We start from the raw sequence: 23,209 nt of genomic DNA, 5'->3' as shown, positions 1-23,209 counted from the left end.
AGTGAAAAGTGAGGAGAGTTATACTCTAAACAAGTGTTCTTGTTTTGAATGATCTTGGCCTTATATCAGCAGGCTGCTTTTGACCTTGAATAAGTAGGATGAAGTTTCAAAAACCTGTTGGATTTGGCAGCTAAAAAGTTTTAGGTGCTGTTGGAGATGGCCACTGATGGGGTGGTGGGAACAGGAGCCAGAATGCAGCAGGTTTAGAGGTGATTGGGAAAGCAGGCCATGGAGGAGAGATGGACTTTTCTTTCAAGCAGAAGATCTGAGATGTCAGTGGCCTTTCCAAGCTTCAGTTTCCAATGATAAAATGGAGACAGAGTAGAGTCATCCTTCCCTTGTCTCCTTAAAAGGGAGTATGAGTACATTATGATTGATAAATCTTACATCCATATATATTATTATTAGTCTATTATGGCAATTGTGTATCTCTTAGTTGTAGGTGTTTAAAAAGAAAAGAAAATCTATTTCTTGAAAAGTGCTTTATAAATCAAGTTTTAGGGATGCCTGGGTGGCTCAGTGGTTGAGTATCTGCCTTTGGCTCAGGGCATGATCCCGGAGTCCCGGGATCGAGTCCCACATCAGGCTCTCTGCATGGAGCCTGCTTCTCCTCCCTCTTCCTATGTCTCTGCCTCTCTCTGTGTGTCTTTTATGAATAAATAAATAAAATCTTTAAAAAAATAATAAAAAATCAAAATAAATCAAGCTTTAAACCCAATTCACTTTCTAGAAAAATTTAACTCTCCTATGACAAAATTTACATTTGTCCTCTGATTTGAAGAGTAACAGCACAATTCTATTTGCCATTTGGTCTTTGTTTCATTGATTGACACATGCCTCGCCCATGAATGTGAGAACTGGAAGTGTAAATGATGCATATCAAATCAGTACATAGATCCTGGTAAGTCTTCCTCCACTCTCTCTCATAGACCAGACCTTTTGTTTCCTGTACAATCCTATCTAAGCCCTTATCTTCATTATCCCTTAAATATGGCACTTTGTTTCTTTGCAGATTCTAATCCCTCTCATCTTAAAACATCCAAGTAAACCAGCCAGCCAACCAACTAATCAACTACCCACCTCTTCTTTGACTGTGTGTTCCACTCAGCAACCGTTCCACCCATCTTTCTATTTCCAGTTAAGAGGCTTCAGAAAGAGGATCCCACACTTGCTCACATTCTCATCTCCCATTTGCCCTTCAGCTCCACTGAAATGACTCTTTCCAAGGCCACTCATAAATGGATTAACATTTCCCCATCCTTGTCTTTCTTTAGTGATTTGTAATAGTTGACTCTAGTATGTTTAGTCTCTGTTGTTATTGGGTATATTCCAGGGACCTCAGTAGAATAGGGGTAAAAAAAGAGGTGGAGTACCTTGTTTATAATCCAATGGCCTCATTTTACAGATGGGGAAATGAATATGCAGAGAAGTCAAGTGAATTGACCTGTATTAGCTATTGCTGCAATGCTGTGTAACAAACCACCCTAAACTCATTGGCAAACAACATCATTTCTTTTTCTCACAGTCTGTGGGTTGGTAGGGGTAGCTCTGTTCTAGGCTGTGGGTGGGGTTCAGATCTGCTTCATATGTGTTTGTAATTAGGCCCAGACTGAAGAGCATGCTGGGGAAAAAGCTCTATTCCTGAAAGATCACAGGAATGCCAAAGATGCCAAAGGAAATAATGTCTCTTGAGGCCTCATCCCGGAAGTGGTTTAATGTCACTTCTGCCCATATTTCTTTTGGTAAGGCAAGTGGCATGCCCAAGCCTAACACTAATGGGGTGGGGGAAGAAGACTCCACCCACCATAATGGGAGGTTCTTGAAAGTCATCAAGTAAAGGGTGACGATATAGAATTTTGATACAAGAAGAGCATGAAGAATTGGAAGCAATGATTCAATCTACCACATGCTCCAAGATTTCACATCTGGGTTCTGATCTCTGGCAAAGCAGAAAGACGTCATAAGTGACAAGACAAAACAAAATAAGAAACAAAAATAAAAACAAACAAAACCTTAAAGCTATTAGACGCTTGGATTTTTACTGTAAATGAAAACAATAATCTCTGAAAAAAGAATGGACATTGATGGGGAATTTGGCAGCTGAGACACCGACATGGCAGGTCACGGTGGGTCATGGCGAACTAGTACCAAGAATACTCAGGGTCAGGGCTCAGGTTGACCCGAACTGAGCCTGGGGATGTGCCCAGGAATTTCTAGTTGAATAGGCAATAGAGGCCAGGGGCTGACTGATGACAGAACTGGAGCATACTCTGAGAAGAGCAAATATTGATTCAGGAAAGGAGGTGGGAGAAGGGAGTAGCTGACCCATAGAGGACCCAGCTCCAGTCTGGAAAAGCAGGATGGAAAGGAGGCATCACTGAAGCCCAGAAGACCTGAAGAAGACTGGGTGTGGAAAACCTAGTGTGGCCATCCAATCCTGAAATATATTACAACCAGAGGACATCCTTGTAGATTGTGAGCTGTGTTGTTTAGGATAAATTTACTGTTCTACGCTGGGCAGTAAATTTATAGATGCTGTTATGCCAAGAAATGGCTATGGCTGAAAACATAAATAGCTCCAGAATTGTTTTAAATATTCTCATGGGTGCAAAGGCCTACTGTGTTATTAAAAAAAAAAATGTTTTAGGATTATCTCTTGCCCTTCAAGAAGCTACTCCTTGGTGCTGGCTAGTGGTTATAAGAAGAAAGGGCATATCCCAGTCAGAAGGCCTGTTACACGGGGTGAATTTCACTTGGGTTTTCAAAGACAAAAAGAGACTTTTGACTCCCTTCCATGCTCCTCTCTGCCACACACTTGTGTACACTGTCTTCGGTGAAGTTGCTGGCAAATTTGAACAGGGGACTGCTCTTGCAATCCAAAATCAGCCACAAAATTTCATTTCCTTTTTCCTTATAAACTGTATGTGCTGAGTAAAACAACCAACTATAGATGAGTTAATGTAATGATAAATACCAAAAGAGCCAGGGCGCCTGGGTGGCTCAGTCAGTTAAGCATCTGACTGTTGGTTTCAGCTCAAGTCATGATCTCAGAGTCATAGGATCCAGCCTACTTTGGGCTCTCTATTCAGCGGGGAGTCTGCTTCCCCTCTTCCTCTGCCCCTCCCCTCACTTGCACACTCTCTGTTGGTTTCTTGCTCTCAAATAAATAAATAAATAAATAAATAAATAAATCTTTAAAAAAAAAAAAAAAGATCCCCCACACCCCAGCAGGCAAAAACAAAGTATGACATTCAGAATGAGCTGGCAAAAAAATATTTTTGAATTAGTGTCTTCTTTCATTAGAGCAATTTCTTTCTCTCTCCCCTTTTCTGCCCTAGAGTGGCTAGGAAGACCCCTCCCCACCAACACGCACACATAAGTTACTCCCTTCAGGCTCATTTCAGAGCTGCTGACAGCTCTAATGGTCTATGCACTGGGTTTAGTAGGTGTTCCCCCAAAACTCATGCTCACTGGGGATCTCAGTATGTGGCCTTGGTTGGAAATAGGGTCTTTGCAGATGAATGTAAGTTCAGATGAGGTCACAATAGATTCGAGTGGGCCCTAATCCATGAGTGACATGCTTATAAGAAGAGGGAGGGACACTGGATGCAGACACAGGTAGAGTGAGGATGATACGAGGGCACAGACACTCAGGGAGGATGCCATGGGACAGGGCAGGTAGAGTTGGAGGGATGTGGCTCCAAGCCAGCAACTCCAAGGATCACCAGCAACTGTCAAATCTAGGAAGAGCAAGAAGGGGTCCTTTTCTAGAGCCTCAGAGAGCATGCCCCTGCTGACACGTTGATATCAGACTCTGGCCTTCAGAACTGCCAGAGAATATATTTCTGTGGTTATAACCCCCCCCCCACCCCAGTTGTGGTGCTTTTCTTTTGTTCCTAGAAGACTCTTATCATCTCCTTTTCTCCATCAACCTTGCTGAACCAAAGCAGATCCATCAGGGGCCCAGCCAGAGGGTCAGGCCCTTCCATTGGTCAGACCAGGCCTGGGATGCACCCCTGGGGCCATCTTCTAAGCCTCAGCTTCCCCATCTATGTGATGGACATAATGAGGATGTGGGTAGAGATGAAAGGACACAGTGATTACGAGAGTTTGGTACAAGGCCTGACCCATAGCAATTGCTTAGGAAATGTTCCCGACATGAGCCATGTGATTTCTGATGGCTCTGCATCCATTTTCATCCTCCTTAGTTGGAAATTTCCTTGATTTTACTCTTTGGCAAAAGCCAAGAAGGTCCTGTGTGTTGTCTTGGTGAGGTGAGTACCTGGCAGAGGGTCTGGCACAAAGGAGGCACTCACTACATCTTTATAGAATGAAGAATAGAATGACCAAATCCTTTTTTTTTTTAAGTTTAAATTCAATTTGCCAACAAATAGTATAACACCCAGTGCTCCTCCCATCAAGTGCCCTCTTTAGTGCCTGTCACCAGTTACCCCATCCCCCCACCCACCTCTCCTTCTGCAACCCTTCATTTCCCAATGTCAGGAGGCTCTTATGGTTTGTCTTCCTCTCTCATTTTTCCCCACTCAGTTTTCCTGCTTTTTCTGATAGTCCCTTTCACTATTTCTTATATTCCCCCATATGAATGAAACCATGTGATGATTGTCTTTCTCTGATTGACTTATTTCTTTTTTTTTTTTTTTTTTTGTGACTTTGGTCTTATAGTTTCATTTTTTTTAATTAATTTTTATTGGTGTTCAATTTACCAACATACAGTAAAACACCCAGTGCTCATCCCGTCAAGTGTCCACTTCAGTGCCCGTCACCCATTCCCCTCCAACACCCGCCCTCCTCCCCTTCCACCACCCCTAGTTCGTTTCCCCGAGTTAGGAGTCTTTATGTTCTGTCTCCCTTCCTGATATTTCCCAACATTTCTTTTCCCTTCCTTTATATTCCCTTTCACTATTATTCATATTCCCCAAATGAATGAGAACATACACTGTTTGTCCTTCTCCGATTGACTTATTTCACTCAGCATAATACCCTCCAGTTCCATCCACATTGAAGCAAATGGTGGGTATTTGTCGTTTCTAATTGCTGAGTAATATTCCATTGTGTACATAGACCACATCTTCTTTATCCATTCATCTTTCGATGGACACCGAGGCTCCTTCCACAGTTTGGCTATTGCGGCCATTGCTGATAGAAACATTGGGGTGCAGGTGTCCCGACGTTTCATTGCATCTGAATCTTTGGGGTAAATCCCCAACAGTGCAATTGCTGGGTCGTAGGGCAGGTCTATTTTTAACTCTTTGAGGAACCTCCACACAGTTTTCCAGAGTGGCTGCACCAGTTCACATTCCCACCAACAGTGTAAGAGGGTTCCCTTTTCTCCGCATCCTCTCCAACATTTGTTGTTTCCTGCCTTGTTAATTTTCCCCATTCTCACTGGTGTGAGGTGGTATCTCATTGTGGTTTTGGTTTGTATTTCCCTGATGGCAAGTGATTGATTGACTTATTTCACTCAGCCTAATACCCTCCAGTTCCATCCACGTCAAAGCAAATGGTAGGTATTTGTTCTTTCTGATAGCTGAGTAATATTCCATTGTATACATACGCCACATCTTCTTTATCCATTCTTCTTAGAATAACCAAATCTTGTTTCAATACCTCATCATAGGGAGGAACAGCATACAGACCTTACAAGGCTCAGTAACCAGCCTGAAAAACCCAGGGTGAAACTTTGGAAGAAGGATGTATTTTAATTAAATTTGCCCACACTGGGGCATGGGCAATGTGGCAGCCAGCTCCCAAGACAGCCCCTAATGATCCCTGTCCCCCAATTTTCACAGCCTTGCACAGCACCCTCCCCCGCTGTATCAGTCAGTCAAATGACCAAAAAAATACAGCAGAGGTAACGAGATCTTCTAAGTTTAGGTTTTAAAAGACTGAGGCTGCCATTTAGGGCCTTCCCTCCTTCCCTTGGACTGCTTGTTTAGAAGGAAGCCAGATGCCCCATTAAACAGCCCTACAGAGACTCACATGGTGAAGCCTTCCAACAACTACGTAAGTGAGCGTGGAAGCAGATTCTCCAGGCCCAGGCAACCCTCAATCAGTGCTGCCTCAGAGGACAGCTTGACTATAACCTAATGGAAGACCCCGAGCCAACACCACTCAGGTAACCTGAGCCCAGATTCTTGACTGTTATACAGAGACTGTGTGAGATAATAAATATTGGTTGTTTTAAACCACTAGCTTTTGGAGTAATTTGTTACACGGCAATAAATGACCAGTACAAAAGATGAGCCAAGACTAGAGCAGGAGACAGTAATTGTATAAGGGATTATAAGGTGCAGGAGGCAGGCAAGAGACCAAACCCAGATGGGTCGACCATGGGGAAGGTCAGGCTGGTTCTATAGGTCTGCACATCTGAACCAGAGCCCAGAAGAATAAGAGCCAGAACCAACCCCACTAATGAGCAAAGGACATCGAGACTCTCGGTGATCTTAGACTGGAGCTATTGCCTTCTGACCTTTTTCATACAATTTCCAGTTAGACCTGCAGTGGATCACTGTAGCTAGGAGATGAACAAAGGCCACAGGGTCAACTTGCTAAGAGTTAGGTCAGTGCAAAGATTTGGGGATTATAGTAACAAACAAGATGCAGTGGGATTATTAATATTTTTGAAACACTCACAATATCCTTTTGTTATTTCGATTGCCTAAGCATTTTAAGCCATCTGCTAAGCTGGGAGACAGAATTGGGTTTCCCTAGCCTGTTCCAGGCTACTGGGCAGGTCATAGTTCAATAGAAAGATGGGAATATTGTCTGGGTTTATGAAGACATAACCTCACATCCAATTGGCAAATATTTTTTGAATGCCTACCAGGCAAGATACAAAAGAACAGAATCATTCTGTGCACCAGTTCCCAATGCCCCAGCCTACCGACCTTGGCTACTTAGAGATTGAAATTCGTCTGGCCAAAGAACAGCTCTTCTACTCTGCACAGGCCAGGCTTCACTTTGAACTTACCTGTCCTTATTTCAAGCCTCGTGGCCCTGCTGACTCAGTGACTAATCTGATCAATTGATTTGATCCCAGGGGATAACAGAGTCCCATGAATGGCATCTGCCTTTTCACAGGGGTCTCAGAGTCCTTAACCCACAGAAGTGAGCAGGGCAGGCCTCTCCGCATCTCCTGTTTAGTAGATGGGTTGGGTTGTAGGCAATTTACTGCTCTGCAAACATAAAATGAAAGACAGTAGAGGCTGCTAGCTAAGAGCACAGACTCCAGAACCAGACAACTCAGCTATTTACGAGCTGTGTGACCTTGGGTGAGTTACTTAATCTCTCTGAGCCTCAGTTTTCACATCCGTAAAATGAAGATGATCATAATAGCACCACTAGCACGGAGTGTGGAGAGGAATAAATGAGTTAACATGTGTGAAACACTTAGAACAGCTCCTGGCTTGTGGGAAAGATTCTGTAATAGTTCGATATTATTATGCAGGACACAGAGACAGGAGTAGCCCCCTCTGTCCTCTCTGGGCTCTAATTTAATTGTCTGTAAGGGTTCACCCAAGGCAGATGTCTCTCTCTCACAACAACATCTAAAGGGTTCTTTAAGGACTTCATAAAAACAAAAGGATTAACTACAGATGACTAAACCCACATGATGGAAACAGAACCAGGTACAGTAAATAATGAACTTAGACAGGATTATATTCCTACAAACAATACACTGAGCTTTCCTGCTCTTCATTTGCAATCCGTCTGCATTAGGGAGCTGGTGGTCAAAGAGAACATCTCTATGTGTCTAGGACAGTCTGGGTGGGCTCCTGGGGGAGATAGCCCTGTAGCAGAAACCTGAAGAATGACCAGGACTTTCCAGGTGGGGAAAGAGGGCAGACACACCAGACAGGGAAGAGTGTGCCGGGACCAACCAACCGGAGTTAAGCAGGCACCTGGGACACAAGATTTAAGGAGGCACTCACTCTCAGGGTCGTGCAAGAGCAAGGTTGGCACTTGCACATCCCTGAGAATGAGTGCCTCCTTAAATCTTGCACCCTAGTTCCCTCACTTGTATCACCTTAGTCCTGGCCCTGGAGAAGAGCATGGGTAAAAGCCTGGAAGGGTAAAACAAATTGGTGTAACTAGAAATGTTCCATGTCATGCAAGATTGCTGGGGTCTAAAGGCAGGGGAGGAGACCACTTGGAGTGGTGCTGAAGAGTCAGACCAGGGCCAGATCATCCAAGGCCATATGTGCCAAATAAAGGAGTTCAGTGTTTAGTGACAGGGAGCCAACAAAGAGTTCTGAACTGGGCCACGGCGTGGTCAGACTTGCGTGTTAGCAAGATTCTTCTGGCACTAGAATGGATGGCAGATTGTCGGATGAAGGGAGAAAGCAGAGGCGGGGAGGCCAGGTCAGGATGCTAATGAAGACTCCATGCCCCAGGGAGACCAGGAGGCTGAAATAGGGCAGTGCCAGTTAGCAGAAAGGAGAACACACCCGAGATGTTTTGAAAGCAGAACTGACGGTACTTGAGGGCTGACTGCTGACGAAGATTGATGCAAAGAGTCAAAGATGACACTGAGGTTTCTATTTGGAGTTCTTAAGCAAGAGAAGAAGTACCTGGAAGACTGTTGGTTACCAGGGCTTCCCCAAGTCAGAGGGACATCCCCTGTCCCCCGATTTGTTTTCCATAGGATGTACTCTCTGGGGGCTGGGATGCCTTACTCACCCCTTGTGTGGCAGCCACCCACACTCTCTAAGGGTCGCTGAAATGAACTGGGAGGCTTCCGGACCCCAGCCCCTCATCCTGCTCCGTGGTTTGGGGGTGTCACGGTTCTTCTAGGATGGCTGTGCAGCTGGGGTCAGGACAGCCTCCCATTCTGGACCTGTAGGGCAGTGGGACTGGATGCCAGGGCAGGATCTGGGCTGGCCCGGAGCTCTAGGAGGTAGGGAGAGGAGGGGGAGAGGCAAAGGCAGTGAGGGCCTGTGGCGAGGCTGGGGAAGTTGGAGTTGTCAGGTGAGGAGAGCCAGTTTGAGGTCAGAAAGTCGGCCGGAGAGCAGGCCGAGGGGCAGTGGGTTGGGGTGAGCCCAGAAAGGCTGAAGCAGCTGAGCTGATGGGAAGGGGGAGGTGTTCCGTGGCACCCCAGACACCAAGCCAGGGCAAGAGGAAGTGCTGAGGCCACAGGGCAGCGATGGGAGGCAGAGGACTTCCTCTGACCCAGGCTCAGCCCCACACACTGACCCCGTGATTGACGAAACCCCCAGATCCTCTTCTATGGAGTCAAGTGAAGCCAGGCCTCCTCTTTCTGCTCTGCGTGCATTTTACCTCGTTTTCATAAAAATAAAGTGAGTAAAAAAGCCAGTCTGAGCTCTTTGAAATATTAATTAAAGACACCACCGTTTCCTTATTTAACTGAGGGTTGCTACCTCATTTGGGATTATTAGCAAAGCAAGACAGCCTTTGTTGTGCTTGACAAAGTGATTAATTCAGACTGTAGGTGAATTTTGGCTTTCTTGACATCTTTTGATGTACTAAGATTCCCCAGCGAGGACAAACATCATCAATTACTTAAACAAGCCATTACCTTGAGAGCACAATTATCAGTGAGGCCCAGGCTACTAATTGGCAGATGGAGAGATAGAAATGAACTCTGGGCTCTGGCCTGGACCCTTACCTGTCTACGAGGAGCAAGAGTCCTTTCTTTTGTCTCATGGTGATGCTCCTGCGCATCTGGGGCAACCCAGTTCTTTTTCCACCTCTGCAAAAAATACATCTTGGGTGATGGTGTCTCTAGATCAAGAAGCAGCCTGTGTCTCTCTGATGAGAAACTCTCTCTGTGGGCAGGGCTGCAGGACTCAGCAGTGGGGCAACTCGAAAGACCCAAGTTCCCAGAAGCAACATTCTTTCTTGATGGGAGTTTGTAAGAAATTTGGGGGCTTGCTTTTCTCCTCTCCTGAGGACATACATCCTCTAGCTTCTGCTGGGTGCAGCAGGATGGGGCAGGGGCTCTTGTAGGATGCCACGTCTGGGCCTATGGTCCCCTGACACATTTAGGCCTCCCAAGGCCCAACTACAGGAGACAGCACTTCATTTTTAAATATATAAACATATAAGATTAGATGTAAGTCGATCTGCACTTCAAATTTATAAGTTTAAATATATTTTATTTAATAATATTTACTATACATTTTCTTTTAATGCATGAAGCCACTAGTCTTTTTTTTTTCCTCCTCCATGCTGGAAGAGAAGTTTGAGAGGAAGGTTTTATGCCTGAATTTGTTTATGTCATTGTTTTTTCCAGTGTGTGTATGTGTGTTGAGAATGGGACTCAGACTAGTTAAATTCAGTCAAGTAACCGACACTTAAGCAAGAATCTGGAAGTATTTCATAAATATCATTCACTTAACTGATTTTATGACATAATTCAATTGCTTTTCTCTATTTTTAAAAAAGATTTTATTTATTTATTCAGGAGAGAGAGAGAGAGAGAGAGAGAGAGGCAGAGACACAGGCAGAGGGAGAAGCAGGCTCCATGCAGGGAGCCTGATGTGGGACTCGATCCCAAGACTCCAGGATCATGACCTGAGCCAAAGGCAGATGCCCAACCACCGAGCCACCCAGGTGCCCCTGCTTTGCTCTATTTTTAAAATAGAAAGCTAAGTTGTTGCGTTTTCATCCTGTGAAACTTCTCTGGGCTACCTATCATTCTCTTTAATTCTCGCTGGTGCAGAAGGGTAGGGCCTGCTCCCAGAATCTCTCCGTGGCCAACTGTGATGTAGGGGAGAATCACAGAACAGAGGTTGAGGTGGCTTCACTGAGCCCCCTCCCTTCCTGACCACCAGCCCCGACTCCAAGCCCTTTGCTGCCTCAGCCCCAGGGATGCCAACTAGTCCCTGCTCGTTTGTTTTCTTGGGGATGAGATGGGCATTGGAAAGCCCGAGAAATCAAGGCCCCCTGAGGGTGCCCCCATGCTTCCCATTTTTGGGCCTCCTGGTTCACCAGCCGTTCCAAAGCAGCCCTCTCTTTCAGTGCCTTCACCTGCTGTGGGTGACCCGGCTCTCTTTAGTCGTGTCAGCTTTGACATCTCTGTCCTCAGTTTCATGGTTTTCTGGAGGTTGGTCCTCTTTGGAGAGCCCTATTGTTTGAAAACTAGCCTTGAGGGGAAGTAATAAGCATAAGGACTGCTTGTCATTTTTTTTTTCAGCTTTAACAAATACCATCCAGTAGTTGGACAGAGGAAGTGTTCGTATCAAAATACAAAGCATACATTTCAACCGGTATGAGATGCTTCTTCACTGCAAGAATCATAATGTAAATGCTTAATTAACTGCTTGTCATGAGCCACTGAAAGTCTGTCTGGTCCGCTAGGCTGTAAGTGCCACATCCCTGCAGCCTCCCTGGCACCCAGCACTGTGTCTGGTATGAGACATGCAGTGAATATGTGTCGACCCAATGATACTCTTCATTTGTAACATGTCAGTTAACATTAGCCCTAACAGTGATAAAGCACTTCACTACCAGGACCTCTCCCCTTCGGGAGGAGGGTAAACTACTATCATAGTTTAGAATAAATGCAATGGCAGAAGCAGACCAGCTCTCTCCAGTCCTGAGAAAGAGAAATAGAGGACAATAAGATTCATTTGCTCTAATTCTCCACGTGCACTCTGAGAAAGGTGCTTCATCATTCTCTGGCTGTGGTGTTAAGCTATCAGCTGAGTTGGGGCAACTGAGACAGAGCACATTAAAAAATGTGCTTGGACCATCTTCGAGAGCCAGGTCTTCCCAGCAGTGGAGGATGGACTGCCCGTGGCAGGACAATATTTTTAGGGGGTTCACAGACTTAAAGAATTTTCCATGGTAAAGTGTTGATTTTTACCATTACTTTTTATTCATGGAAGTGGTAACGGTTTTCATTTATGGCCATGACATAAAGTTTCCTTTTAAAATAAATGCATTTAAGTTTATTTAAAGGAAAATGGTAACAAGCAATAGCACAGGAGATTTGCAGATATGCAAAAACTGTAAAGACGTTATTCAAATGACTGAATTTAGAAGATTAACGTCTTAATACCAATTGAGATTTGTTGACTCAACTGACTCACCTGCTCTGAAAAGTTGGGATAAAAATGGAAAAGTTAGGTCTCTGTGCTGTAACAGTCATCAACTGGATGACTTAGTCTTTGTTTAAAACAATTGTAGTATTTTCTTTAAAATATTTATCTGTTGGCTATTTAGGCAGTAGGGCCAGCAAAGCCTAGTTCAGCGGTACCCGAGACAGAGGCTCAGTGTCACTTTGAGCTTGAGCTTGCCTCCACCCCACCCCCAAGCAGCTGTACCATCCAGTTCTCTCTAAACAGGAAGCCCTGGTGATCTCATAGTCCCACACAGACACTTCCCCTTTTCAGGCACACTCCAAAATAAAGTCAGGATGTATACACAATATAAGGTTGTGTGGTGCTGAATAATGACTCTCAAAGATGTCCAAGTCCTAATCCCTGGAACCTGGGAATGCCACTTTTATGGCAAAAGAGACTTTGAGAGTATGATTAAATTAAGGCTCTTGAGATGGTGAAGTTGTTCTGAATTCCCCAGTTGGGCCCTAAATGTAATCACGAGGGCCCTTATAAGAGGGATGCAGGAGGAGTCAGAATCAGAGAAGTTAATGTGGCTACTGAAAGTAGAGATTGGAGTGACATGGCCATAAGCCAAGGAAGCAAAGAACCAATACTCTCCTGGACAGAAAGAACTGGCCCTGTTGACATCTTAACTTTAGGCTAGCAACTCTGATTTCGGACTGCTGGCCTTCAGAACCTTAAGATAATACACTGTTTTGTTTTAAACCATTAAGTTTGGGGTTATTTGTTATAGCAACAAGAGGAAGCTAATAGAGCTGGGAAAACGTACTTTAAAAAAGTCCTTCACTCTCTGATAGGATTCATCGTATTGATCTGTTATATAAGGTACTACTATACATTTAAGAGAATACGAACTACAGAGGATTCAATTAAAAAGTTTCAAGATCTATTTAAGTTTTGGAATAGGCATCCATGTGATTGAAGTATCAAAATGGTATCATGAAGTATCACCAAAAACTACAGTGAAAAGTCTTTCTCCTGTTATGATCCCTAGATACCATTTTTCACTAAATAGAACCAGGGCTTCTTGGGGGTAAGACATGTACAAGATGAACCTGGAACATCTCATTGATTCAGAAAGTGATAAAGACATTCTATTAAAAGTACTCAGGAGCAAACTTACACATGGTCCCATTAGCTAAAGATGTGACAATTTGATGAATAAAATTATCATTGCAATGGGTCAAAACACATCAAACATACTTAAATCCATTAATTCATAAGGATACAAAAATATCATTAGTTACTACTGTAAGATGTCACAGAATCAACTCATTATTTTGAAAACTAACAATAAACGGAAAGAATCAAGCATTGATCCACTTTTTTTATATGAACTCTTCCTTAGGGTAATCATAGCAGATGAGAGTAAATTCAGAATTATTGCAGCTAATAAGTGCAGAAGGAATATCACCGTTTTGCAGCTACTAATGAATTAATGGATCTAGGTGATAATCCTCACAGCTGTTAAGATCATAATAAAAGAGAAAAATAGACATAATCAATCTCCTATAGAGCAGTCTTACAGAAAGAGCCTCTGGATCAGTGGTTTCCAAACTTGGGACACTGCAATCACTTGAGGATCTTTTTAAAATTCTAAAGCCCAACCCACACCCTCACAATTAAGTCACCATCTAGGTCTGGGGTAGGACACAAGCATCAGAATATTCTGAAGGTCCTTGGTGTGCAGACAAATTCAGGAACCAATGATTTAGATCTCACTACCAGACTGGGGTTGAAGAACAAGTTGAACTACACCAGGGGATGCAACCAGTGAAATTCAGACTATGGGAAACCCTATAAGACACAAGCTGTTTATTAAAAATGCAAGAAGAAAAAAGGTGGGCAGGGAACGTTGAGGGGAATTTAGAGACTTAGAGATACTTTTTAAAGCATCTGACCCAATTACAACATATAGAATTTATTTAGATCTTCATTCAACAAACATACTGTAAAATTATGAGACAATTGAAGAAATTTAAATGCCGACTATGTATAATACTGTATCTTGATGACTTTCCATCTTTGATGTGTAGTATATTATTCAGTGGATGCATAATGATTTACTTAAACAGCCCCAACTGACAGGCATCTAGGTTGCTTCCAATCTTTTGATGTTATAAAAATGCTAAAATGAATACTGCTCTACATATGTATATGTTCAGGTATATGGGTAGAACAAATGCCTAGAAGTGAATTTGATAGGTCAAAGGGAAATGCATATGCCAGGTACTAGCAAATAGCCCTTTTATGGTCCTGTACCAGGGTAGAAGCAGTGGAAATGGAGAGAAGTGGGCAGATATGGAGAAGGAGCTAATTTGAAGATATAGCAGTGGAAATGGAGAGAAGTGGGCAGATATGGAGAAGGAGCTAATTTGAAGATATAGCTAAAAGATATAGAGTGTATGTAAAGTAAGAAAAATGAAAGAGAAGCATAAATCAGGTCTAATATCAGTCAGGTACAGGTAATTTTCACATGGATAGCAACAGCCTCCAATCTCAGTGATTTACATCAACATCTATTTACTTCTTGTTCATACTAAATGGTCCAGCATGGACCACTTTGAGCTCTGCTCCTCATTATCTTTATTACAGGACCCAAACTTCAGGAACAGCTCTCACCTCGGAGACTAGGTCTCCTGGCAGAGGGGAAAATATTAAATGTCTCACCATGTACCACTCTCTTGACTTTTGCTTGGACATGGCACATATCATGTCTGTTCATGCTCAGATGGCCAAAAAGTCACATAACCAAGCCTATTGTAAATAGGCTGGAGATGTATAATCCTCTAACTAAAAGGGATAGTCATATTTTAAGCAATCACACACTCAACCATGTCTCAAATGTTTCTGGCTTGAGTAATTGGTGGATTGTGGTTATAACAGTGACATTGAGATGACTGAGCAGGATCAGATTTAAGGGGAAAATTGAATTCAGATTTAGATATGTTAAGTTTAAGTGCCTAATAGACATTAAAAGGGTGCAGCCAATTTGGCACTTGGGTAAGATTAGTTCAGTGGAGAGAATGGAACTAGAGACACAAATGTGGAAGTTATTGATGTATAGATGGTGTGTAAGTGATGAGACTATTAGAAGAAAAGGAGCCAGCAAAAACACGGAGGAGCAGCCTCTGAGGTAGGAGGAGTGCTGCCAGGGAGCATGAGCAGGAGAGTGTTTCAGAAGAAGAAAATTTCAGAAAGAAGAAAGTTGATCTGTGTTAAATGCTACTGAGAGGTCAAGTACAAAGACTGACAAGAAGTCACTGGATTGACAAGATCAGAATCATGGATGACCTTGACAATGGCAATCCCAGTGAAGTGATGGGTACACAAAACCTACTTGGGATAGGTGAACATACCAGAGGTATAGAAGGGGAGAGAACAAGTCTAGATTATTCTTTCAAATGATGTTACCAGCAAAGAAGGAAGAAAAATAAGGCAATAACTGGAATCAAAGGAGTTTGCCTTTTTCCTTTAAGATGGAAGACACTGCAACATGCCTGTATGTGGACAGGAATGATCTAATAGAAAAGGAGAACACAACACAGCAGAAAGAAGAAATAGTTGAGATCTCTGAGTAAGAGACGGGTAAGAAACAGAAGTGAAGGGGTTGGCTTTTAGACAGACAAAAGCTCTCTCATCATGATCATCAGTTAATTAGTATCTGTTATTATTATACCTTTGGTTTCAATAAGCCTGCCCTTGTTCTCAGCATATTCACTGTATATTCTCATGTGGTGGTTTATCCACAACATCCTAGCCTAGAGGGTGAGAAGGAACAGGTTAGTGGAGTTAGTGGCTACCAGCCCCTGTTTGAAATGTGGCAGACTTTGTTTCTACTTTGACTCAATCACTTAGCAGCACCATCACCTTGGGTACATTCCTTAGCCTCCTTAAGATTTAATCTCCTAATCAGTAATATGAAGATAATATTGATTTATATCTTTATATGATTGTTAGAAGGCTCATGTAAGACAATGTATAGTTCATTGTCTTTTGACAAACAAAAGTCAAAGTTCTTAGCACAGTCCCTGCCATGTAGGAAACATTAAAAATTATTATAAATTATAATAATAGTAATGACTATATACGTCTCTTTGTATGTCTGTATAAATGTATTTTTCTTGTGTTGTGACAAAACTGTCATGAGGTTAATGATTACAATAACTAGGCTTTTGTGGTTCTTACATTATTGGGGAAAGAAATACACATCAGTCAAATATTTATGTATTTATTCAGTACCTCTTCATTTTTTTTCTTGTAGTGGGTTGAAGATTATAAGCAGTTCCCCTTTCTGGATCTTTGGATTCAAATGATAATGAATTTTACTTACTATGTCTTAAGGATAAAGCTGGGCAGAACTGAAAAACAGTAGGAAGGTCTTATAATTCTAAAATATCTCCCTCTGATTTTTGCTTGTGTGCATCTTATCTCACATTTTCTGTTATATTCAGAAGTTTTATATTAGAATGTAACTATTAGACAATGAAAGTACTACATTTCAAAATGTGTGGGATGCAGGTAAAGAAACACTTAGAGGGGGATCTATGTCCTTTATTTATTTTTTAAAAATACTAAAAAAATAAGTAATAAAAATTAAAAAATTTAAAAATGCTGCAAATAAGTGAGCTAAATTGTTAAGAAATTAAAACAAAGAAAACTCAAAGAAACAAAGAGTAAACCCAAAGAAAGTAGAAGGAAGACCACAATAAAAAAAAATGGGTATAAAGTAATGAATTATAAAATAAACTAGAAATGATCCACAAAAGCAAAACATGGTGCTTTGAAAAGATTAATAAAATAGACAAGCCTATAGCAAGATTAATAAAAAAAAACTTCTCTAAGCAAAGAATAGAAGAAATGTCCTTAACCCAATAAAGAACATCTGTAAAAAATCTGCAGCAAAATCTCACACTCAATTTTCTTTTTTTTTTTTTTAAATTTTTATTCATTTATGATAGTCACAGAGAGAGAGAGAGAGGCAGAGACACAGGCAGAGGGAGAAGCAGGCTCCATGCACCGGGAGCCCGACGTGGGATTCAATCCCGGGTCTCCAGGATCGCGCCCTGGGCCAAAGGCAGGCGCCAAACCGCTGCGCCACCCAGGGATCCCTCACACTCAATTTTCAAACAATAGATAGACTCTCACAGTCAGAAATATGAAAAGGATGCTCTCTTTTGTTGTTTCTTTTAAATATTGTACTAGAGGTCGTAGCCAATATAATAAGGAAAGAAAATGAGAAATTAGACAAAAGGAATAGAAACAAATAGTACTGATAGTATTTGCATAAAATATGACTGTCAGCATAAGAAATCAGATATTCCACATGTAAATCAGTAGAACTAAAAAGAAAGTTTAGAAGGATCATTGATTATAAAATTGGCATAAAAAACAAACGATGAAGTCATATGATATTTGTCTTTCTCTGCCATATGTGGGATTTAAGAAACAAAACTGATGAATATAGGGGAAGGGAAAGAAAAATAAAATAAGATGAAAAGAGACGGGAACAAACCATAAGAGACTCTTAACTCTAGGAAACAAACAGGGTTGCTGGAGGGGGGAGTAGGTGGGGAGATAGGTAACTGGGTGACAGGCATTAAGGAGGGCACCTGCAGTAATGGGCACCAGGTGTGGTATACAACTGATAAATCACGAAATTCCACCTCTGAAACTAATAATACAGTATATGTGAATAAGAAAAAAAATAAATGGTGCTCCCATACATGAGTAATACCAATAACAAATATATATATATATATATATATATGGCAAAAAAAAGATACTCTTCTGTACATAAAATTATAAAATGTCTCTGCAGGACAGAGTTAATGGAATCAACGGAGAGATATAACACATTCATATCAATGTTGTGATAATGTTGGTACTCTAGTTTATAAATTTAATGCAGTCCCAATAAAAAATATTTCAACAGAATTTTTCGTCAAATCAGACTAATTCTAAAATATGAGAAAGATACTAAAAAGTATTACAGAATTATAATATGTAAAGTAGTGAGGCATTTCCATAAGCCAGACACATGGATCAAAATAGACCCAAGCACCTCTGTCACAAAGTTGTATGATAGAGGTGGCACTACCAATTAGTGGGGAAAGGGGACTGGGGCAGCCAGCACACTCTGTCTTTGCCAACTCTTTATAGGGGTATGCTTGGCTTTAGGGCAGGATTATTTTGTCAGGGTCCCAGTGACATACTTGCTCCAATGAGCCACCTCTCATTATAGACCCTGGCTCAACACATGACCCTCTGATTGATTTGGTTTCTCAAGTACTTGGAAAGTAGGAGCTCAGAGTAGGGACATCGGATTCTTGTTCCTGGAAAAGGACACCTACTCTTACAGATTAGTGAATGAACATTCTGGTTTGCAGGTTATATCTTAGTAGATAATCTAACTCCTAGTAATTGGGCCATGAATGAAAGTACACCAGATGACTTCCAGCCCCGAGGGCAAGCTGAGAACAAGGTCTTGAGGGAATGGGTTCTAGGAAAGGGGACTGAGGATAAGGATACTGAAACAGAGATGAAGTGCTAAGAGGGGAACTGGGTGACCTCATCTAGAAACTCAGTATTTCCAAGGAGCTCCTGCCTGGAGGCATAACCGATGCAATTCCTAGGCTTACAGTTTCTGTAGTATTAATGGGGCAAAGGAAGGAGAAAGAAATAGAATTTAAAATCAACTAACAAGGCTGTAGTGAGTTATTTTCTAAATAAAAACTATTCAAAATTCGTCTGCTTATCTTCCTCTCCCTGCCTAAATGTGTGCTTGGAGTCAGCCTGCAGTCACTTATCAATGACTGTTCAGTTTCCGATTAATTATTTAACCAGTCGGTGTGGCACAAATTATGCCTGCCACCTAGATAAGCCATGGTAGAAATTAGGGGGGAAAGAAAGAATAATTTCAAAGTTGGGAAATATTTTTTAAATTAGAGAAAAAGAGATGGCAAAATGTTCTTTCTCAAATAATGAAAGAAATGAGGAGATCAAGGTACATTGATGTGTCTACAAAATTAGAAAAAAATTTATGAGAGCCTGTGGCGAAATGGATACACTGACAGTGAGACTTGCTGGGACAAACTTTCTGGATAGCATTGTGTACCAATGTTTGAATCCAGTGACCCATGGATTTCAGGTCTGGGAAAGCTCCATACATAAAGTGCTGGAAAAGCTTGATGTACAGAGATATTCACTACAGTAACATAACTTAAATTAGCTAAAAAATAAGAACACTCTAAATATTTTTAAAAAATTTTTTTTATTTATGATAGTCACACACACCAGAGAGAGAGAGAGAGAGAGAGAGAGGCAGAGATACAGGCAGAGGGAGAAGCAGGCTCCATGCACCGGGAGCCCAACGTGGGATTCGATCCTGGGTCTCCAGGATCGTGCCCTGGGCCAAAGGCAGGCGCCAAACCGCTGCGCCACCCAGGGATCCCCAACACTCTAAATATTTAACAAAAAGAATAGTTTAGTTTATTATGATACATCCTCAAGAGGAATATTATACAACCATTAAAATCATATTCATAAAGGATTAATGACATGGAGATTTTCCATTATATTAAAAGAAAATAGTAGAAATACAGAGAAATAGAAATAGAAACACATTATAGAGAATGTAATCTCAAAAATAGAAACAATCTTCAGAGAAAAAACTAGAAAGAATTAGAATAAAATGAAAGTAGGTGTTGTCTCCAATAATTGTAGGTTTTTTGCCCACATTTTTGTCAAAGCTAGCCAACCTCACATTCTGCTCCCGTGTCTTAAAATCTTTTGAGAAGGTAACTATTGAACGCCTTGTTTCTAAAACATTTCCGATGTGGCCACAGTTTTTAATGGAATTGATGGTCATGCATGTTGCAAGCATAGAATAACCATGACAAAGGGCTTTCTTCTCCAAAGAGCAGGACAGGAGGTTTACCTGGCTTCACTGGAGAATCATGATTTTTATTCCAGGACATGTGCCAAAGTAATCTTTCAGCATTTCAAAAACATCGACAGCCTCTGAATCCTACCAAGGAGAAATTCTTTGATAGCATTGATGAGAACACAATGGATGAACCAAGGAGTTGGTTGTTTCCAGAAGCATATAGCGGAGAAACCATTTCCTCTATAGCTGCTTAGGATATGCAATGAGGGAAATCTTGGAGGGTGGACCATCGTTTGTCTGTCTTCTCTTGCTCGAAACCTCAATCAACTCGACTATCTCTTTAATGAATGATTCATCAAACTATCCCTCCCCACTTATCACAAGTAGCTTCTTTGGCTAACCAGTAGGCTGACCACTTTTGTTGACTCTATCAAGAAAGGGCTTTGTCTTGGGGAAAAGGAAATATTGGAGAATTTCTAGGCTTTAAATATTGAATCTTACTTTGAAAATGATCCATATGGTTCAATTTATTTTGAGGATGGGCAGTATAAGGCATACCACTGGCTACTGCAGGAATGTGTGTGTTGTAGCAAGAAACAACCACTTTAGTTGTGAAATGAAACCAAAGGAGGCTACCTGAAGCTACTACATGTATTTTCTGATGTCATTTTCCAACTCAAGTATCCCTAAGGTAAATAATGATAGATGTCCATAATCATAGTTAAGGGATATTTCCATTAATTCCCATCAAAGAGATGGGAATATTCTAAATATCACAATACAGTGGTGGCTGTGTGATGGTTGCATATTATCTGCTTTTCGTGGTAGCATCTGAGGCCTGCCTTTTTTGCATTTTTTTTTGATGGCACAAGACTTAATGGCATAATTTGACATAAAAAAGAAATTTCTTCCACAATGACAATTTTTAAAGAAGCAGGAGGAAATTTTTGAAAAATTTTTTTTCATTGCGTCTCTAAAACTCATCTACGGGTATTCTCGGTGTATCATTTTCCTAGGGACTGCCATAACAAAGTACCACAAACTGGGCTTAAAATGCCAGAAATTTGCTGTCTCATAGCTCTGGAAGCTAGAAGTCTGAAATTATGGTTTTTGCATGGGCTGTGCGCCTTCTGAAACCGTAGGGGAAAATCCTTCCTGGCTTCTTCCTAGCTTGTGGTGGTTTGCTGACCATCTTTGGTGTTCCCTTTGGTGCAGCTGTGTGACTCCATTCTCTGCCTTTGCTATCACATGGGATTTTCCCTATGTCTCCAGGTCTTCATGTGGCCATCCTTTTATAAGGACACCAGTCATAAGGATTAGGAATCCACTCTAGTATCACCTCAACTAATCACATTAGCAACCACCCTCTCTAAATAAGATCATATTCTAAGGTGCTAGGGGTTAGGACTTCAACTGATCTTTTTTGGGGGTGACATGATTCAACCCATAACACCTGGAGTCCATGGGTTATCCAAAGAGCCTTTTTGAGACAGACGGAGGGCAGCATGGGAACATTGGGACCAGGGAGTACGAAACACGAGTGCAGAGAAGGAAGTGGGAACAAGACAAATGGAACCCATTTTACAATTTTGCCTGGAAGTCAGGGCAGTGATCTTTCCCTGTTGATTTTGGTGCAAGAACTCTGGTTACTGATGGCAACTTTTGGCCACTTCTCATATGAAGATGCTTGAGTTCTATACTTGAGTGCTGGTTGCAAAGTGAAGTTTATGGTTGTGTCCAGAACATTCTCTGCTGATGCCATATGTTTGAAAATGTCTGAATTTTGTGCAGACACACACAAGCAGTGTTTTTGTAAGTGGAGTTACATAATTAGGGCATGGACTTGCATAATAATTAGCACATGTAATTAGGCACAGACTTCTTGTCCTTTAATTAGACAATCAAGACATCTAATTACAAAATTAAGATGTAATTATGTGGCCCAAGATCTACATATTTCTTTCCATCCATTAGAGATCACATTTAGAAAATAATTCACAAAAAAAAATTGATGAAGAAATGAACCCAGAAACCCAGAATCAAGGATGTTGAGGAAAATCTTAAGTGGACTGGTAAGTCTTCTTTGGTCTAGGTTCCTCTTAGGTGTGACGGGAATTATTTAAAATATCAGTCTACTTGAATGAATAACTTGTACACACTATGCTGTTGACCTTTGGGACACACACTAATGAAGAGGAATGTTGGTAAGACTAATCCGTGTAATTCACACATGGATCTTGAGTGCGGTTTGTAACCACACTTGAACATGGGCTTACATGTGATGTCCTGGGAATTCTATTCAAACCCAGTAAAGCAGTCAGGTGGTGGAAACTTCCTTCCCATTCTTGGTTCTTCCTTGTGACGACTTTATAAAAGTAGACCCATTGCTCAGAATAACACAAACCAACACTTTGGTCGTGTTGTCCTTTCCCTGAATATTTGAATATTCGATGACAAGTTCTTATTTGAAGTGCTCCTTATTGGGCCATACGTGGGAAAGGGAAAGGTCAAAGACTATGGCGAACATTCCATCTTTCCAATGATAAGTGTGTGATTTTTAGAGCAGCATTTTGCTCATCTAAATTCTAGTACTCCTAGGAAGCTTGGCTATAATGATATGCTCTATATTTTTCCTTGCTCCTAAATTGAGATTTGGCTGATCTCTGCATGATGCTAAACACCCAGTTTGACTCATTAATTTTTCTGAACTAACTGAACTTTTGACCTAATTGGCTGGCTGATTAGGGATTACAGCCATATGTCCAGGTTTTTCTAAGCCAGCTCTGACTTTAACTGTGTTATCCCTCTGTTCCCATAAACTGGTGGAACATCCTAGTAATTCCAATGTTTTGACAGCTACACTGCACTTCTCAGACTGCTGCTTTCTCCTGGAAAGTGGCACAGAAATCTGTCGGGCCACGTTTCCTGGTTTTTGGTTAAGAAAATATGCTTCCCATATGGTTTCAGGCCATGAAAACAAAGACATGAAGAGGTTATAAGCAATTGGTGATGAGGTCTTGTCTCCATGGTGTGTGTGTTTTCTCCCTCCGTATTTTGGTTTTTCTTGATTAGGCCACGGAATGTGATGAGGGACAAATTATGTGCAGGGGTCAGTTTTGACCAGCAAAACACAAATTGCACAGGGAACTTATTTTTGCCATTGTGACTTTTTTCTTTTGCCTTGCCTTCTGATTATTGTTCATGGTCAATGCAG

General features: G+C 41.5%; 1 protein-coding gene across 3 annotated transcripts in view; it reads left to right on the top strand.

The window, feature by feature from the left end:
* Nucleotides 1-23,209, top strand: part of TBXAS1 (thromboxane A synthase 1) — a 162,707-nt gene that overhangs the window by 21,667 nt on the left and 117,831 nt on the right. The window lies entirely within an intron of this gene.

Source organism: Vulpes vulpes, chromosome 7 (genome assembly GCF_048418805.1).
Source record: "Vulpes vulpes isolate BD-2025 chromosome 7, VulVul3, whole genome shotgun sequence".
Lineage (NCBI taxonomy): Eukaryota > Metazoa > Chordata > Mammalia > Carnivora > Canidae > Vulpes > Vulpes vulpes.
This window is presented reverse-complemented; position numbering and strand designations above follow the sequence as displayed.